General features: G+C 38.4%; 1 protein-coding gene across 2 annotated transcripts in view; it reads left to right on the forward strand.

The window, feature by feature from the left end:
• LARGE1 (LARGE xylosyl- and glucuronyltransferase 1) overlaps positions 1–19,780 on the forward strand; it is a 356,507-nt gene that overhangs the window by 88,015 nt on the left and 248,712 nt on the right. The gene's annotated exons all lie outside the window — the stretch shown is intronic.

Consider the following 19,780-nt stretch of genomic DNA (forward strand, 5'->3'; position numbering starts at 1 on the left):
GAACTAGGACCTTGAGGAAGATGGTTTAGCTTAGTGTGGGCATTTTCATTTTACCAGCCATAGCTTTTCCCAAAATATTCCATTCTCTTTCTTCTTTCCTTGGCCACTGAACTTATTCAGCCCTCAGTGAATTAATAAGTTTTCCCTTTAAAATCTTTTTCCCCACCTCAGATGTTTTGCATGTCACAGATTCTACTGATACCTTTTTCTCATAGATGAATCGGATATTTTAAGAATATAAGAATCATCCTACAAGATCAGACCAAGGGCCAAGCCATAATATTTGGTTTATTCTTATATTCTTCCAGAAGGTCTCTGAAGATTAATTATCATCAATGGTGCCTTGCCAAACAATTTTCAGCTTGTTAATTAATTAGTTAATTAGTACCTAATCTGGAGCATGAGATTTTGGATTTTACTATTTTAATTAATTATATTGATTTTTGTGCTGCGGTAAGTCACTTAGTGTCCATTAGGTTTGGGGCAGTGGACAAATCTCATTTATAAAATAAATAAATACTTTTCTAATTGTACTTTTAGAATTAGTTTCAGTAAGAATAATTTTTTGAGCATTCCATAAGTACTTCAGAACACAACAACTAAGGTATACCTGTAAGAAACCTAACTTATTATGAATTGACTGTGCAGCTATGTGGTAATTTGTAAATAGGGTAGAGCTGGACAGTTTTGACGAAAGAAAAAAAAATACATGTTTGATCACACTGAATTCTAAGTGCCAACTTGGAACCCAGAACCATCCACTTTTCAAAAGAGTGGCATTTTACATTTTAATAATGTGTTTAAAAAATCACATAATATAAAAAATCAATTTATCATATGTATGAAGCATATATATATATATATATATATATATATATATATATATATGCATTGTTTATGTTTTATTAACAAAGCTTTACATTGCTGTTAACAAATAACTACTTATTTCCATTACTAATAAGATGGCTGAGGAGAAAAAATGCTATTTTCAAGGGTCTTTGTATAATCAGGGTAGGGAATGAAAGCAGGGGCCAACATTTCCCTAGCTAGTGAGAACTATTACTCCGAAAACCCCAGCTGCCTTCAGTGAACTTGAAAAGAATAGTCAAATATTGATTAACTTGGAAATACAAGAGGAAGAAGCTTATAATTTAAAGCCTGGACCAGTGACTTAGTTAGTTAGTTAGTTAGTTAGTTAGTTAGTTAGTTAGTTAGTTAGTTATTAAATTTCTCCCCTGCCCATCTCCCCCCAATGGGGCACTCTGGGTGACTTACACAAAACATTAAAACCATAAATATATATAAATACATAAAACATCAAAATTTAAAAAAATTAAAAATTTAAAAAACATTACTGAAAAAAGGAAAAGGAGAGTCCAAGAAGATGAAGAATCTGGGGCTGAAGGCAGCAGGCCTCTATGGGGCTAGCCATCCCCACGCTTGAAGTATTCCCTCCCCACCCTAGGCCAAGTGACAGAACCAGGTCTTCAAAGCCCTTCGGAAGGCCAGGAGTGAGGGGGCCAATCGCACCTCCAGGGATCTTCAGTTGTAGTTGTCTTTATTTTATTTTATTTTATTTATTTATCAAATTTATATAGCCACCCATTTCATGAATATGACTCTGGGTGGCATGCAATAAAAACAAAACAATTAAAAACAACCTTTAAAACCATTAACAATTAAAAACATAAAAATATAAACAAAACCACGGAGGAGTGAATTCAAGGTCTTACATGCAATACAGCCATTTCACAGGCTCCCTGTTTCCATGGGATCCCCAAGCCCGCTGACAAAACCAAGTTTTAAGGGATTTCCAGAAAATTAGTAGGGTCGGGGCCAGTCTTACCTCTTGGAGTGAGGATGATGTTCCATAGAGCAGGTGTCATGGCAGAGAAGGCTCACCTCCTGGGTCCCTTCAGATGGAACTCCATAGCAGATGGGATCTGTAACATACCCCTCCTGCCAGACCTGATGTAACCAGGGAGAAGTAGTCCCTCAAATAACCCGGCCCCATGCCATGTAGGGCTTTAAAGGTCAAATTCAACACCTTGAATTGAACCTGGAAGCAAACTGGCAACTAATGCAGCTCATGGAGCAGAAGTGTAACAGGTGCATTTCTAGGAGCACACATAACTACCTGTGTCACTGCATTTTGCACCAGTTGAAGCTTCCAGATAATCTTTAAAAGCGTGTTACAGTAGTCCATTTAGGAGGTGACCAGGGCATGAGTAACTGAGTAACTGAGAGTAGAGCGTCCCAAACACTTACTTGTGTTTACAGTAGCCAAGTTGTGCATAAGAATCCACCATCAAGCTAATTCCAGAATAAGGGCATATTTTAATTGCCTTAGTGAACAAAAAGAAGACAAAAAGGGAAACTACAAAAAATGGAGAAAAGGAAAAAAGAAGCAGTGTTTGTGATTATGTATATATGTATAAATAAATAAATAAAAATTTTCAGCCAGAGCATTAAACTCTGACCACACAAATCTAATACTGATCAGTCTTTTTATTATGTTGATACAGAACATAAGCAGAGAGCAAACATGTCATCAATCCAGGATTGTAAATCCAGAGTGACACTAGTTTGCCATTATAAATTTTTTTTTTTGTTTTTTTGGCTAAGCTCCATGTCTGGTAAATCCATAGTTCTTCATATTTTGATAATATCCCAAGTTTGTGTATGTACATTAAACCATTAGCATCTTCAAATCTTATTCTTTCCAAAACCGTACACCAAATGTATGCCTGTTACACCAGAATATAATAGTAGTGGGCAAAGCTATATAACATGTATAAGCATCTCCATAATCATTTTACACTTCCAGCATAATGTCCAATAAGCAAGCCACCTGAACATGTGTATAACGTTTCTAATTAAGGAGATATGGCTTGTAAGATTGTTTCTATATTAGAAATCCTAGCTTTCATAAAGGAGTGGAATGTGCTTGGGCTAAAACGTGGTTTGGTTTTGGCATACTGGACAGAATATGCCAAATCTGACTGCTGCTGTCCTTACCATTAGCATGGAATTCTCTGTGTAACATAGGCTAGTAATCTAAGCTACATCTTCTGTATTTCACCAAAATTCATTATGTGAAAGCCTCAGTTGATGAAAACCATTGTGGGCAATTGAGATCAGTATGGTGATGACTTTGGCATATGGAAGATTGAAGAGAATCTAAGAGGAGTAAAGTATTAAAATCATAAATTGACTGCATGTCTGTGAAGCTAAGAAACAGGGATGGTGTAATAGAACTGACTGAAGGTTGTCTGATCTTGTGCCATGGAATTGGTGAATCCATGCAAGAAATGAATTGTCTGGTTGTTAGGGATAGAAATGTTGATCCATCATGTGTCTGCCTTGCAAAAATCAATTCCATGTTGAGGATTATTATAGCAATATCCCAGTGCTATCATAGAGATGAGGCCACAGTTAAACTACTGAATACACATCTGGTTTCTGATATTCTGTCCTGGACTGAACCTGAGTTCTAATTCTAAAAAGGTTACTCATGGCCAGAGAGATATAGAAAATATTCAAGTCAGAGCAGAAGTCACATTCCAGGCAACGAAGAACTGTACATAAAGCTTGTACATCAGCAGTCATGCTTTGAGGCACAAAGGTGACCAGTCACATAGATTCCCAAGTAATAGACTCTGCTTCCATAAATGAGCTGCTGTCTTGCAGACAGTTTTATACTAGAAGTTATAACTACCCTACTCTTACAGAACTGGTCCTATTTATGAGACTTCTGATTATATATTGTGAACCAGAAGTCATTCTGGAATCTGGCCATATACAAGAATGATAATAAATAAATGAAGTGCGATGTGCCACAAGCTCATCCAAGTTAATTGAGTCAGAAGCCTTAATTCAGCTACTGCTTATCCAACCTGATCTGGCCACAAGGTCATCCAGGCATGCTAGATATTCTTACCTGAATCATAATTCCCAAGGTGCCTTCCCTTGCAAACAAGCACTTTGATACCTCCTTGCCTTCTGATATTCAGGCTGGTGACAACAGTCTTTACATAGGCTGTGAAGTTAGATCTCAGTCTTGAGTAGAGGATCTTAAGCTAGTCGTGACTGATTTGGGTACCAGTCCTATACTTGGGTTTGACTGAACTGGAGAGGGTTAGGTGAGTGGGATTGCCTGACTCCTCCTTTTCTCTGATGAAGCCAAGTTTCTGAAGCTTGAAAAGGATATTGTAGAGCTAGAAAAAGCACAAAAACAGGTAGCCAAAATTAACAGTGCTTCTGTAAGGAAAAGGTATCACTTTGGAAAAAAGTAATCAGCAAAGTACATGCATAGTTAAATAAGAATAAAGAGAAGAGGTTTTTTTCTGTCTTAATATTAGAATCCGGGTACATCCAATGAAACTGAATTATGAGAGATGATAAAAAGAATCTCTGTCCTAAATAATGGATGCTGAAAACCATGAAATTCTATACCATAAAATATACTGCAGTCACCAACCTGAGGAATTTCAAAGGAGGCTTAAACAGATGCATGGAGGATAAGAATTTTAATAGGCAACACTCATAATGGCCATATATTAACTTCAAGATCAAAGGCTGGGTGCACTTGAATAAGAATACAAACAAGACAATGCTTGTGCATTCACATCCTATTTGTTCATTCTTCATAGCTATTCCTAGAAGAGAATTCTGAACCAAATAGGCCTTTGGTTTAAACCACCACTGATAGCTCATTTTGTTTTTCTGCCCAGAATTTCGTGCCAGCCATTTCCACTGGATGATACAGTTATGATGAGAAAGAGATAAAAACCTCTGCTTGAGACAGCCCCCAAGGTACAGATATAGACACACCTTGGGTGGGGGGAGAGGGGACAAGCTTAATGGTAATCAAATTTGAGCAAAAGCAATGAATTACTGAGCATCAAAGAAAATGGGGTAGGGTGTGGGCTGGAGAGGTTTGAATCATGCTGGTCTCCATGTCCAGTTATCTGAAGCCAACAGAGGAAGCCAAGCATGATCAAAGCAGACACCGAGCATCAAAGAAAATGGGGTAGGGTGCAGGCTGGAATCATGCTGGTCTCCATGTCCAGTTATCTGAAGCCAATAGAGGAAGTCAAGCATGATCAAAGCAGGGACTGTCTGCTAGAAAGTGTAGGTATGGTAAACAAAGACATGGTAATGTTTTTTGGTGAAAAGAGCAGCAAGAAATAGAACTAGAATAACTCCAATCATATCCTGTAGGCTGAAGTTCTTGTTTATTAAAATGATGAAGAATGTTATTCCTGCAATTTTGTAAAACCAGCTGAAGCCTCTTATAAGTAGTACCTAAGGTCTGTATTATAGTCAAATCTATTCTTTTTAAAGGACCTGTTTGTACTATTAAAGGGCTCTTGCCTGATTTTTGGCATCCCAGACTTCTGCAAAGATAAAAGATGAAAATTCTGTTGAGGATTCATACTCTCAGTCTTAGGATAGTGGCATGTTGGGTGGGTCCTGAATATAGTACTAGTCAACTTTCTATTGAGATCTGTTACTTGAATCTTCCACTGCATGAAGAGGCCAAGCACAAGAGGGCATGACATTGGACGAAGGCACTTGTGATTCTGATGACATGTGGGTGATAGAATTCTACACTTTTTTTTTTTTGCTACTTTCATGTGTCACACATATTTCAGAATAGTGAGATATGTGGATAGATGAATTATTTGTACCGTATTTTTCCATCTATAAGATGCCCCCATGTATAAGATGACCCCCACTTTTTCAACCAAAATTAAGAAATCAATATTTTAAAGATAAAGCAGAACACATTTTTATTTAGTAATTAGGTAACATTTACATGATACACTCAGTGGGAGGAAGTCCAAACTCTCTCTCTGCAGCTCTATTTCCATGCTCATTTACATAACTGATTACATTCAATCACAAGTGAAACTGCCAATAGCTTGTCTCTGCAAGCAGACTTCGTCCAATTGGTTTGTTCAGCATCAGCTGACGTCAGTTACATAAGGCTCGTGATTGGAGGAAGCAGAGACAAGCTATTTCACTCGTGATTGGAGGCTAGTGATAGGAGAAAGCCTGTTTGCAGAGACAAAGTATGGGCAGTTTCACTCGGCTTACTTCCTTGCATAAGACACCCTTCAATTTTTAGTGTAACGATTTTAGAAAAAAGTATCGTCTTATAGATGGAAAAATACGGTATATTGTATATTATTATTACTATTAAGCATTGGTTGTAAATTACTTGCAGGAAATCTGTAATGATTCAGAGTTCCAATGGATTATTTTCTGCTTGTCTGAGAATTCAAAGCCAGTTTAGCTATAGGGTACAACATGGAGTACAACAGTTTAGCTATAGAGTACAACATATAACATTCTAAACCACAACATCTCTTTCTGCTACACTTTGGCTCCTCACTCAGTGGTTTAAGCAGTCATGATTACTGTTCAGTTAATTAAGTGTGGTGTTTTACCAGCATACATCACATATTTTCCAGAACATATTTCTGATCTCAGAACCTTGGTTAGTTTGTGGAGAAACCATAGGATTGAACTTTGAAGTAAATAAGTAGAATCTTATTTACTTCAAAGTAAGCAATGAGTGAGCAGAATGACTTTTTAATTACCCATAATAGTATAGATGAACAAAATATCTTTTCTTAAAGTATGAAGAAATACTGTCATTACCATATAAACCAGATGCTGAATTAGTTTCTTCTGCTGCCTGTTTGTGGCACGGTAGCAGAATGAAACTGGCTGGGCCTTAGATACAGGTCACAGCACATATTCGATAATTTTAACACAGCGAAGGAATGTCTTAGAGGGAATAGAAGGGAAACAGAAATGCTGATATTTGTCTCTACTTCCTGAAACACTCCTAAATAGTATTACCAGGTAAGTTAAATAGAAATGGGGGAGCACTCCTCATCAGAGCTGAATTTGTACCACCATATTTTGTACTGGACAAATGCTAGAGGGGAATCTGTGCAGAACTCTAATTACCAAACACATAGATACATACATACATATATATATTCGTCATCCCAGTATTGCTTTCATTATCTTTTTGAAAGCACCTCATTAATTTGCAGTTGATGCACTAGTGAAGGAATGATGCTCAATATCATCCATTGTTGTTCAAAGTGAGGCACAGTGAAACATTTCCAAAAGTTGTGTTAACTTGCATGTTGCTTTCTTTTTGAAGTAATTACTGCAGATAAAGGCAGATAAAGATTTGTTGAATAAGTATTTAACTATTTATAACTTGGTAGTATACGGTCTCTCCATAAGCACTTACTTGGTAAGTATTGACCCAAGAGGCAGAAACTGGTTACATGAAATCAATACCGTACAGCATTTTCTCCCCGAAGAGCCTCAGCTTCCCGATACAGTTTCCATTTCATCAGCATTTTTAATATGAAGCTATCTCTCTTCTTAACAGGAGAAAGTGACAGTGTTAATCTAATTATTATTTCCTGTCTTCATTCCCAAATATCTTATATTTCAGCTGTAGATAATCCCATCTCTCAGTTGCTTGGAGGCAGTTACCAATCTGAAACTTCAGTCTCACTCAACAGGAAGTTGAATCTTGAGTGAGTGGAAAAGTAGATTATAATCAGATAATGCTGAGATTGCAGCAGTGTGAGATTTGTCCAGGTTTGAATCTCCTAAATATTGAACTTTTATTTAAAGTGCTGCAGCTTCATGGCTGATAATATGCTTTGCATGGAAAAAGTCACAGATCAGTTCTTAACATCTTCATGAAAAGTTGAGGATGTTTCTTTCCTGATGTTTCCAATGAGCTGTTGTGTTGTTGTGCTTAAATTGTCAAAAGGTATCTTTCTGAATATTTAAGTTTGCATGTTTGAAAAGGATCTTTGGAAACCTATCCAGGTTTTAGACATTTTTTTAAAAATTAATTGATAAGTCTTTTTATTTTGTCGAGGAACCCAACCCCCCCCCCCCACACCCTTCAGGCAAACTTGCTCATCTCTATAAATACCCACAACAGGGTCACATCATCCTGGGCACAGAGAGAACTGCTCCTGTCTGTGCTCCTCTGAAGGTGCCGGTCACAGATGCTGGTGAAACGTTAGGAAACAAAACTTCCAGAACACGGCCACACAGCCCAGAAGACCCACACCAGCCAACTTTTTATTTTGTTATTAATGTTAATAACCTGACAAGTTTATTTGATTTGCATGTAGCCAGAAACCAATACAATGAACATATATAAAATACACAATAAACCTTTTCACTTTTTTTAAACAAAGTTTTCTTGCAAGTTGGCCAAAGTGACATATGGGATAAGCTTCTTTTAGAAATTTGTCAATTAAAGCTTGGGGTGGGAGGAAAGATATCATAATACTGCTTTAGAATGATAGACAACGCCCTCCCCCTTTTTTGAATCTTTATGCAGCGGCCAGTGTTAAAAATAATTAAGAATATCATCGTATACTTGAAACCTGCTATGTGTGTAGACAGCATAGTTTGAAATTTAATTTAAATGAAAGCACTATGAATTGGGGGTAGGATAATAAATCAAAACAGGCAGCTTTGCAGTGATTCTCCTTGATCAGAATGTACCATTTCAGTAAACAGTAAGTGCGAATTACAGCCAGATCTTCACCAGGATCTTGATCATAAATTTGTTCATCAGAGAAAAACAAGGATTATCTGCCAAATAAACCTCCATACTGAGTTGTACTTTTTCAATGCAACCTGGCAACATTATGCTCATCCTTCATTTTTAAGTTGCTCCAACAGCACATTTTAGGGAGGCTACTATCCTCTATCCTATTCAAATTGCACCAGTATTAACCAACACAGTGGAAAAGAGTTTACTTCTTCCCCCTTCCTCCCAGTTTTTTTTCATGCTTCCTATTTTGGCAACTAAGAGCTGGTTCTGGTTCAGAGACTGCCAGCTGTAGACCTTTAATGTATGGGATAACTCTCCATTAGCATTAATTAAATCTGCCCCAGATTGTAAGCCTGCGTTTTGTGACAACCTGTGATTTAACAATCTCAACTCTTCCCTCCCTTTTCTTATTGTAGAGGTGGCTGCTTCTTGCAGAGGCTGGGAGGATTTAATTTTTTCTAGCTTCAAACCCCATACCTCAACACCCAGAGATGGTGAAGAGCTCTCATCTGGTTAGCTGACACCTTGAAAGAAAAAGCCAATAGTAAAGCTTGAAAAAAAGAATGAAGCGGATCCTCTGGTGTATAAATATGCAATATTTTAAATCAGCAGTGATTCCAAAATAGGTCTGGTTTTTGTTAAACTGAAAGAGGATCTCAGAAATCTCACTGAGACTAAAACCAAAATCTGATGTTTGTCCCTTCAAAACTTGCCTTTGCCAAATATGACCCACCACTTTGAACACATGTGTGTTACAGTCTATCAGGAACTGAACCCCCATGTCAGTTTTGTAATCTCTGACAAATTGCAAATCCAAATGGCTGGACCCCTGGTTGTGGTAGCCTGCTTTAGAAAAAAATATCTGTATCACGCCCAGGATTTATGATAAATATATCAAGCTGCCTCATACCAAATCAGCCCAATGCCCCTTTTAACACAAATTGGCTCTCAGCAGCAGCTATCCAAGGTCAGGGCCAGAGGCTAGGCTCACTCTCAGATTGAGCAAAAATATGCTGTCTTTGGTTTTAATTTAGCAAAATTGTAGACCCAATCAAGAGCCACTTTGGTGTAGTAGTTAAGGCACTAGGTTAGACACTGGGAGACTGATTTCTAGTCCTGCCTTAGGCACAAAGGCAGCTGGGTAACTTTCATCTAGTCACTCTCTCAGCCCTAAGAAGAAGGCAATGGCAAACCACTTTTGAAAATCTTGCAGAGAAAACTGTAGGGACTTGTCCAGGCAGTTGCCAGTAATCAGTGCTGACTTAAAGACAAATAAAAATAAAAAAATGGACCCAATCAGTGCAGTTCATGGAATAGTGTATTCTGCAGTCCCAGACACCAACTATTTCCTATCACCAGCTATTAAAGGGTATTTATTACAAATTCCAGAGACTTACATTGGACCTGCTCTAGGTAAACTCTGTGCTCTTCCAAGTGAATTAGAAACTCTCCCCATTTATCAGTCAAGTCAGTACATACATCAATATTCATGTGAATACATCATATTTTTCAATGATGCTCCTTCAAACTAAAATGGAATAGAATAGCAATACTAGGTAATAAACATGATTAACTTCTCAACCATTGTTATAAGAGAACTCCCCTGTACTTCTTCAATGAAAGTTATTTTTTTCTGGCTGCTCAGGTAAAACATTTATAATAAAATTTAACAAAAAGAATCTTCAGATGAGAGTAAATTGAGCAGTTTAAACAGCTCTTTAACATGTCAGGCAACTCCATGCAAATAAGAATTTAATTTCATCAATTAATACTATCTGAATATTAGGTTTGCCAAATAAATGCAATTAATGTAGAAGAAATTATGTTTACTGCTTATCTTTTATGCATTAAGAATTTAAGGTATTTTACCCTTTAAAATGTCTACATCATGAGCACATTAATGCAAAAAGCAGTTTTAATTATTTAAAGTGTGTAAACTGCTGGTGTCATGCAGGGTGACTTGATTTAAATGACATCTGAACACAGCCTTGCAAATAGTAAACAAATGATAAAATATCATACCAAGGTGCTCATAATAGTTTATGTAGTTATTCCTTTACTGCTGTCCTAGTTCCTATTTAAGTTTCAACAACACCTAGGACTTTTTCTCATAGCTTAATTAGTGCTATCCACTACTACTTCGGTTGGAAGAAAACTGCATCAGCATAAAATTTGCTGCCCACTCTAGCAATCTCTATCCTGTCATAGGCATAATGCTGGGAAATTGTACTGGTATTATTACTGTGTACATTAAGTACAGGGATAGGCAGATTACTCCAGATTTATTGCCATTCCACCAAATGTCTCCAACTGATGGGACAACATCCATCATCGTAATGTGGGGCTAGAGGAGGAAACGTTTTTGATAGAAATGTTTGTCAGTCAGTTGTAGCCATGTGTCAAAACTTGCTCTGATTCTGCACATGTGTTTTGCACAGATGTGTTCAAGGGGAACATGGTTGTCTCTCTCTCCTGCTTCACTGGGTAGTCATTTCCCCCACCTCTTGGTGCCACCAGTGTTCAGATTGACCCAGGATTCCAACCTTGAGATTGGCTTGTAGATCTGGCAGATACAAGGAAAGAATCCAGTTTGAAAGAATCAGACTCTCCTGCTGCCCAAAGAAGAATGGCTCTGGGAGGAGATGGGGATGTATCCACACCAACCTAACATAGCCAATAAATGCTCTCTCGCTCTCTCTCGCGCACAGACATGATATAGGAGTGCACTATGGATAGAATGGTTGGGAAAAAATATGTCCTATTGTTTCTCTTGCAAAATCTATGTTGGGATAAAGGGAGGAAAACTCTGTTTTAACACCAGTACAGTTAAGGACAACTTAAAGCTGCTTCAGGTGTGGACTGGGATCTGGATGTTAAAAGAACACATCGGAAAAAAGTTGTTAAGCACGTTTGAGTTTAAGTGCAAATGAGGAAAGGCTCTTAGATTGCAGTATTGGCCCAAATGACCATTGTCTTCTATGGATGGGTGAGGATTTGATACAAGGCTTCTCAAGACAAATCAGATAGCAGACCTTTTCATTCTTCGTCCTGCTTGTTTTATTATCCCTACATTTTCCTCTTTTGTCTCTCTACTTCCCTTCCTGTTCTGCTTACCCTATAAGCTCTTTAAAAAAGAAAACAGCGGGCAACTTTGATACCTTCCCAATAATTCCTAGTCTGGGAAAGAAGACTGTAGTAGCTGTAAAGTCACTCTAACTTTTACTGAATGGATGGACAACTACTAACACACATGGACAGATCCAATGATCTATGTTTATCAGATTAAATGTGAAGGTCTTCATTTAACTAGGCCAATCACCTTCAATATATGGGTTGGGACTGGAGAAAGTTAAGGAAGATAATGGCTGTGGACAGCTCTAACTACAGGTAGTCCCCGACTTACAACCACAATTGGGACCGGAATTTCCATTGCTAAGCAATGCGATCTTAAAGCGAGATGTCATGCGATGGCATCCCTTAGCGATCACAATCCCGGCAGCCCTGGTTGCTGCTGTTAACTGACAATCGCGGGTCGTTAAGCGAGTACCCACCCCAATCCAAGCCATTCCAGGCTTGGTCCCTCCCAGCCCTGAGCCTTGATAAGGTAAGGGACTGCCTCCAGCTCCCCCCCACCTATCTCCCCCTCATCTCTGCCCTTCTGGCTGCCCTGCACCCTGCCTTGCAAGGTGGCAAGCAGCCCCAGAACCATGCAACTCTGGGGCTGCTTGCCATGCTCCAGGAAGCCACAGCCACCTCAGCCCAATCCCTGCTGCAGTTGCCCTTGTCACCCTGCACTATGAGCCCCTTGTCCCCCTGTGCTCTACAGCCCCAGCTGACCTTCTCCGTCTTCTTACTCCAAAAAGCCCCTTTGCAAAAAGCTCCGTGAGTGCGGCACCTGAAAACATGCCTGAGCAGCAATGTGTGAAAATGTCCCTTTGCAAAAAGCTCCTGGGTGGTGCTGGGCTTGGCGTTTGCTTTGTGCTGCAGGGCGGGGGGGGGGGTTGGGGAGCCAAAAGCAGCATCTGAGCAGCAGGTGGCCAAAATGCCTGTTTGCAGAAAGCTCCTGGGCTAGGCTGGGCTTTTGGCTTTTTTTTTTGGCAGCATGAAGCAAAAGCCCAGCCCAGCCCCGCCCAGCCCAGGACCTTTTTGCAAACGGACCTTTTGGCACGCTGCACTCCAGGAACTCTTTGCAAAGGGGTTTTTTGCAAAGGGGCTTTTTGGAGCAAGAAGACAGCGAAGGACAGCTGGGGGAGCAGAGCACATGATGGCAGGGGACCAAGAGAGCATAGATGGGGAGAAATAGGTGAGCGGGGGGAGATGAAGCGCCCCTGTGGTCGTAAGTGCAGGCAGGGTGCCAAGCACCAAAATTTTGATCATGTGACCATGGGGGTGCTGCAATGGCCGAACGTTCAGGCACCGATTGTAAGTTACTTTTTTCAGCACGTTCGTAACTTTGAATGGCTGCTGAACGAATGGTTGTAAGTCGAGGACTACGTGTAAAAACTTTCTCAAGTACTTTTTCTTGGGTTACATTAATCTGAAAACTGAGTATTAGGAAACTTTCTATCCCCAAGTTATTACTTATAATAAGTTCATAGTATTTTACTGCTTTCTGTGGTGTGCTTCAAAGGCTGGATTTTAAGGTAACCTCTCAAAGGAATTATTATGGATTATAAAGTGTTTCATATGATCTGGAGTACACATTTCTATCTCTATGTACATAGTATCTAGTTTCCAGCAGCTCTAGCATATGTTCTTTGAGCTTTTGCTAATATGCAAAGAAGTGAGTAAATCTACCCATGCATTTCATTTTAGTACTTGTGAAAAGTCATTCTGTGAATATTTAATTTGTTTATTTTTCAAATTGTTACATTACTTGCTCCTGGCATGTCATATATAAAGTGAGATAATATTATAGATTAAAACAATATTTTACAAAGGTCTGTCTTTTGAAGTTGTTTTAGATTCAAGTTTCAAGTAATATATCCACTCAGAAATCTGTGAGTCAACCACATTGTACAAGATATTCTTTTCTACAGATCACTTGAATGAAATCATGGTTGCAATCTATCCGTTGGGTGTTACTTCATAAGTTAAACTAATACGTGAAAAGTTTCTCCCTATTTGGGACAGAATGCATAGGAAAGAGCATCAGGCTGACTCTGAATATTCATGGCCAGTGCTTATTCTAGAATTTACGTCCAGCTCGCTTATAAGATGCGATTTGAATAGTTTTCTGTGTGTGTGTGAGGTTAATAATGAAAGGGAAACATTTTCGTATCACTCAGAGATTTTTAATGTTGTTGAGGGTTTTTGTTTTTTGCTGTAGTTGTAGAACACCTCAATCCTTTGAGACTCAGGGTAACAAAGCAGTGATAAAACAGAAAATAATCAAAGTAAAAAGGGAATAGTGATACACATAGTTATGAGCTGAGAAAAGGGATAACTTAAACATCACTCACAGACATTTCTCCACAGTAAAAGGTAATTACAATAAGCTGCTACCAGTCATGTTGAACATCCTAATAGACTACAGTGTGTCCAGTTATGAATTTTTAACTTTTCAGCCCAAGAGAAGTCCAGAAGTGAAATAGTTAATCTTGTATCCTGACACATAGGAATAATTGTACAACTATGAGGTCTTGTCCTCCATCTGGGGAAGGCTTTAAGGAAAAACATCCTTTTTAAATTAATGTAGCCAAATCTCTAGATTAAAAAAAGGGGGAAATAGGAAATTGCCACATAATGCGCTTCCAAATATAATGCTGCTGTATGCCCAGAACATGTGCAAAATTAATGCAGTGAAGGGTGTGTTTTTTTGTTTTGTTTTTAAGAAAAGATTAGCTGGACTTCCTACCTGGATATTATTAAACAGGGCCTTCTTTATTGTTTCCTCTAGCTCCTTTTTATTTTTGAGTGTTAGTCTCACAGTTTTATAGAATACAGGGATAAGCCTGACTTTTAGGAAGAATGAAAAACAATTTGACCCAGTCAGGTGAAACACTCTTCTTCTGGCATAGTTTCATCCGGCAATCAGGAAAAACACATGGGGGCTGCCCACAATAGACATTCTGACCTCACTAGACACGCTAAGGGCACTGTTGTGCTGTATCCACATAAAGATGTTTGTCACAGTTTAGACAAAACACCATAAATTCTATGTGGTGACTGTGGAATACCTTGAATCCTATGTCATTGTTTCTCCTTTCATAGCTGTTACTTTGAACATATGGATCTTAGATTTTTGTATATGCACCAACATGGATCAAAACTTCCACTTCATGAAAGAAAAGTCTCCCCCCTCCCCACTGCTACCAAATAACAAGTTTTGGCAACTGTCACTTGCACAGGCATCTTTGGGACATTTAATAATCTGGATCCATAAACTCATTTTGATGTTTTTACTCCTTTTTATTTCTTCCTTCACTCCTGCTGAATTTTATCAATGCAACTTATAATTGAAAACCACTGTCAAGAAACAAGAGAAGGATGTCTTTCCTTCATGCAAAGCTGTCACATCAACTGATGTATTTTGCTGGAACTGGATGAATTAAATCAAGACAGTTGGGAGTTGTTGCAAAAAAAAAAAAAATCCTGTCTTCTAAGCATTACCGGATGCTGTGTGTTTCACTGAACATTTGTGACTGAGAAAGTCTTGGAAAGTTATCGTGGACTTTTGATAGTGTTTACTCTCATTGAAATATGAAAGTGATACACAAGTTCAGCCTAAAAATCAACAGTAAATCATTTATCCTGATATCGTCTCATTAAAATAACCAAAATTTATTTCATAATAGATTGCCTTATGAATTATAGTCTTGGCAAGGTGACGTATATGTTAGATAGTTGCTAAGTGCAGATGGTAAAGCTTCCTATGTGATAGTTGCAGTTATGGATTTTGATATTATGTCATCAGAAATTATTTCCCATGATGATGGCCTATCTCCAAAAGACTGCTAGGTTTTTGGATGAAAGAGCAACTGAACTCATCTGCAATAACATTTGAGAAGAAATAAATCATGTTAAAACAAATTTGAAAATCTGTCTTCAGTTTTGATACTGTAAATGCTTATAGTTGTCAAAATATGTCAAGTACCCATTTTTATGAACCTAAGTCCCTTTTAAACTTAGTGTTTTACACCGAAATACAAAAGGAACCTCATCACATCTTTCTACATAAAATTATTATATTGCAGCAGGGATAACCTGTGGAATCTCTTTTTTCCAGCTCCCAGAGCTGAAGAGATCATGAAAAATGTTAACAGCAAACTACTGAAAAATGGATGGACAAGTTAAAGGTTTTATGTGGGGAGCAGAAATACATTTTTAAAAACATGAAAGCCTTCGTTTAGATTTAAGACGCCAACAGAAAAACAAACATTTTATCCCACCTGCCCAAATTGCTAGACATTTGGGTCTTGCCCACTTCAGTGATGCTGCATGTTAACCAGTCTGCACATTGATTCTTGGCCACTTGAAACAAAATTAAAAATGTGCCCGGCTGTTGTTGTTTTTTAATGGAAATCTTTAAAATGTATGTTCCTATTATTTCCAGTATAAATTCCCAATTGTGTTATGATTATATTGTTCTTTGAATTGTGTCTGACTTCGTACACCACCTAAAGTTTCTGGAGTGATGTAATGTATAAATCCTATAAATATTTTTTTTTAAAAATCCCCTTATTTTCCTGTAACTTATTCAGCATTACATTTAGACCCGTGCTAATTATGTGTAATGTTGAAGTGAATTGTAGTTCAAACAACTGCTTTGTGGTAGTAAATACAAACAAATCTTTAAAATTGGCTTTTATGAAAGGATTTTTGATCAGCCAACCCCTTGAAGACAATTATGTACCTTCCTCAAAGAAGAGACTGACCCAGACTTTAGATGCTATGGCCTCTCAGCCCAGTGTTTGCTTTCACTGGCTTTTGAAAGAGCCAGCCTAAATTTAAAACAAAGATCTGTGTCTTTGACCTTCAAAAAGATTGGAATGTTTTCTACATTATTGTAATGGTGGCTTTGTTAGAAAATCTTTCTCTCTGACCTTAAAAATATCTAAGCTATTGTGCACAGGAGAGCTTTATCCATGACCAGATTTAATGTTTGCCCTCCATGGTTTTAAAAATAAGGTCCAATTATCTCGTACGCAAGGTATAATCCTTTGCAAGACCTCCTTTACCCTTGTCCAATGAGTCTTTTTCATGTCTTATGATGGTGTTGATTTTGTCAAGCATGGCACTTTCATATCCCCTTTACTAGTTAATTTTCTGGGCAGGTTGGACCAGCTGACCTCTCAACAGTAACCTCTATAAGGGTTGCTTAGTTTTGTGTAATTGTGATTCCTCTTTAGCGGTTTAGCCATACCATAGAGGATAAAAATCGTTTGATGCTGATTTAGAAGCACAGCCACTTAATTCACTTTAACTATTAATTAAACATTTTACTCTTACTCTTCCCCTTGTATTCTATGTGTTTCAACTGATTTATGCTTTGGGTAACTGGTTTCTAACTACAAATTAATAAAAATAAGTATGCTTAATTTTAACTGCTGTTCCTGTTTTCAGCTTTTATTTTACAACCTGGTTGTGAATTGCAACCTTGTTAAGTTGGCTAATAAAATGTGATTTAAAAAGCCATTATGGAGTGGTGGTTAAGATGTTAGGCTAAAAACAGGGAAACCCAGGATCAAGTCAACCGTTAGTCAGTTGTTCCCTTAACTCAGCCTAGTTCATGAGGTTGCTGTTGTGTGGATACAAATAAGGGAGATCCTTGTGTGAGCCATCTTGAGGTTTTGGAGGAAAGGCAGGATATAAACCTAACAAATAAAAAAAAAACAATTTATGCAAAGATTATTTAAAAACTTTCTTTCTCTAATGACCACAAATCTCATTCCTAGAATTCTTTTTTTTTTTTTTTTAAACTCAAGCCTTTAGATTATTGACTGTCTAGAGAACTAGCTTCCTGGTTCTTTTTAAAGTATTTCCCTACTTTAGCTTTTCCCCACTTTTGGTCTTCCATAATTCCAGGGATTAAACTATATGGCAAGGCACAGAGCTGTGGCTGAGAATGCCCAGTTTACAGCTGTTCTGCAAAGCATAATATTTTTATGTCCATTTTGCTGATGAGAAGGGGTTAAATAGTGTATGACATCCTGCAGTATAGTTTAGTGCTATTCAGTCTCCTGGTATGCTGGCTTTTTTTTTAAAGAAAATGTACAGTGGGGCAAAAAAGTATTTAGTCAGCCACCAATTGTGCACGTTCTCCCACTTAAAAAGATAAGAGAGGCCTGTAATTTTCATCATAGGTATACCTCAACTATGAGAGACAAAATGAGGGAAAAAATCCAGAAAATCACATTGTCTGATTTTTAAAGAATTTATTTGCAAATCATGGTGGAAAATAAGTAATTGGTCACCTACAAACAAGCAAGATGTCTGGCTCTCACAGACCTGTAACTACTTCTTTAAGAGGCTCCTCTGTCCTCCACTCGTTACCTGTAGTAATGGCACCTGTTTGACCTTATTAGTATAAAAGACACCTGTCCACAACCTCAAACGGTCACACTCCGAACTCCACTATGGCCAAGACCAAAGAGCTGTTGAAGGACACCAGAAACAAAACTGTAGACCTGCACCAGGCTGGGAAGACTGAATCTGCAATAGGCAAGCAGCTTGGTGTGAAGAAATCAACTGTGGTAATTATTATTAGCAATAATTAGAAAATGGAAGACATACAAGACCACTGATAATCTCCCTTGATCTGGGGCTCCACGCAAGATCTCACCCCGTGGGGTCAAAATGATCACAAGAATGGTGAGCAAAAATCCCAGAACCACATGGGGGGACCTAGTGAATGACCTGCAGATTGCTGGGACCAAAGTAACAAAGGCTACATCAGTAACACACTACACTGCCAGGGACTCAAATCCTGCAGTGCCAGACGTGTCCCCCTGCTTAAACCAGTACATGTCTGGGCCCGTCTGAAGTTTTGGTCTAAACTCAACTTGTGTTTGGAGGAGAGAGAATGCTGAGTTGCATCCAAAGAACACCATACCTACTGTGAAGCATGGGGGTGGAAACATCATGCTTTGGGGCTGTTTTTCTGCAAAGGGACCAGGATGACTGATCCGTGTAAAGGAAAGAATGAATGGGGCCATGTATCATGAGATTTTGAGTGAACACCTCCTTCCATCAGCAAGGGCATTGAAGATGAAACGTGGCTGGGTCTTTCAGCATGACAATGATCCCAAACACACCATCTGGGCAACGAAGGAGTGGCTTCGTAAGAAGCATTTCAAGGTCCTGGAGTGGCCTAGCCAGTCTCCAGATCTCAACCCCATGGAAAACCTTTGGAGGGAGTTGAAAGTCCGTGTTGCCCAGCGACAGCCCCAAAACATCACTGCTCTAGAGGAGATCTGCATGGAGGAATGGGCCAAAATACCAGCAACAGTGTGTGAAAACCTTGTGAAGACTTACAGAAAACGTTTGACCTCTGTCATTGCCAACAAAGGATATATAACAAAGTATTGAGATGAACTTTTGATATTGACCAAATACTTATTTTCCACCATGATTTGCAAATAAATTCTTTAAAAATCAGACAATGTGATTTTCTGGATTTTTCCCCCATTTTGTGTCTCATAGTTGAGGTATACCTATGATGAAAATTACAGGCCTCTCTCATCTTTTTAAGTGGGAGAACCTGCACAATTGGTGGCTGACTAAATACTTTTTTGCCCCACTGTAGTGAGGGTGTCATTAGAAGATGTGTGCCTGATTATAAGAGTACTGCAATTTATTGAGAGCTAGTTAGTTAATAAAGGACAGTATATTAAGGAAGCATCAGTTAGGGCTGTGCAGTACTTTGGATTTGATTGTGTGTAACCCATTTGAGCAAGACATGTCCCTTTCAAGTAGTGAACCACTGTTTGAAACCAGGATTTGCAATTGGATTACTAGTTGCAGCTGTGGCTTAATGTAATTTATCAAGGGGAATGTATGGTTTGTTCATGATTTCCTGGCTTATTCCAGTTTTTGTGCCATGCCCCAACCTCTAACCAATTCATAGATAGGGCAAGAACACTTTAGAAAGTGGAAAAACAAGTGAGGATTTGACTAGAATATAAATAATAAAGTACATATTAGAGGAAGCTATATGTA

The sequence above is a fragment of the Python bivittatus genome, unplaced genomic scaffold (genome assembly GCF_059951505.1).
Source record: "Python bivittatus isolate LINGU-HERP-01145 unplaced genomic scaffold, Pbiv_v1 ctg000330_np1212, whole genome shotgun sequence".
NCBI lineage: Eukaryota > Metazoa > Chordata > Lepidosauria > Squamata > Pythonidae > Python > Python bivittatus.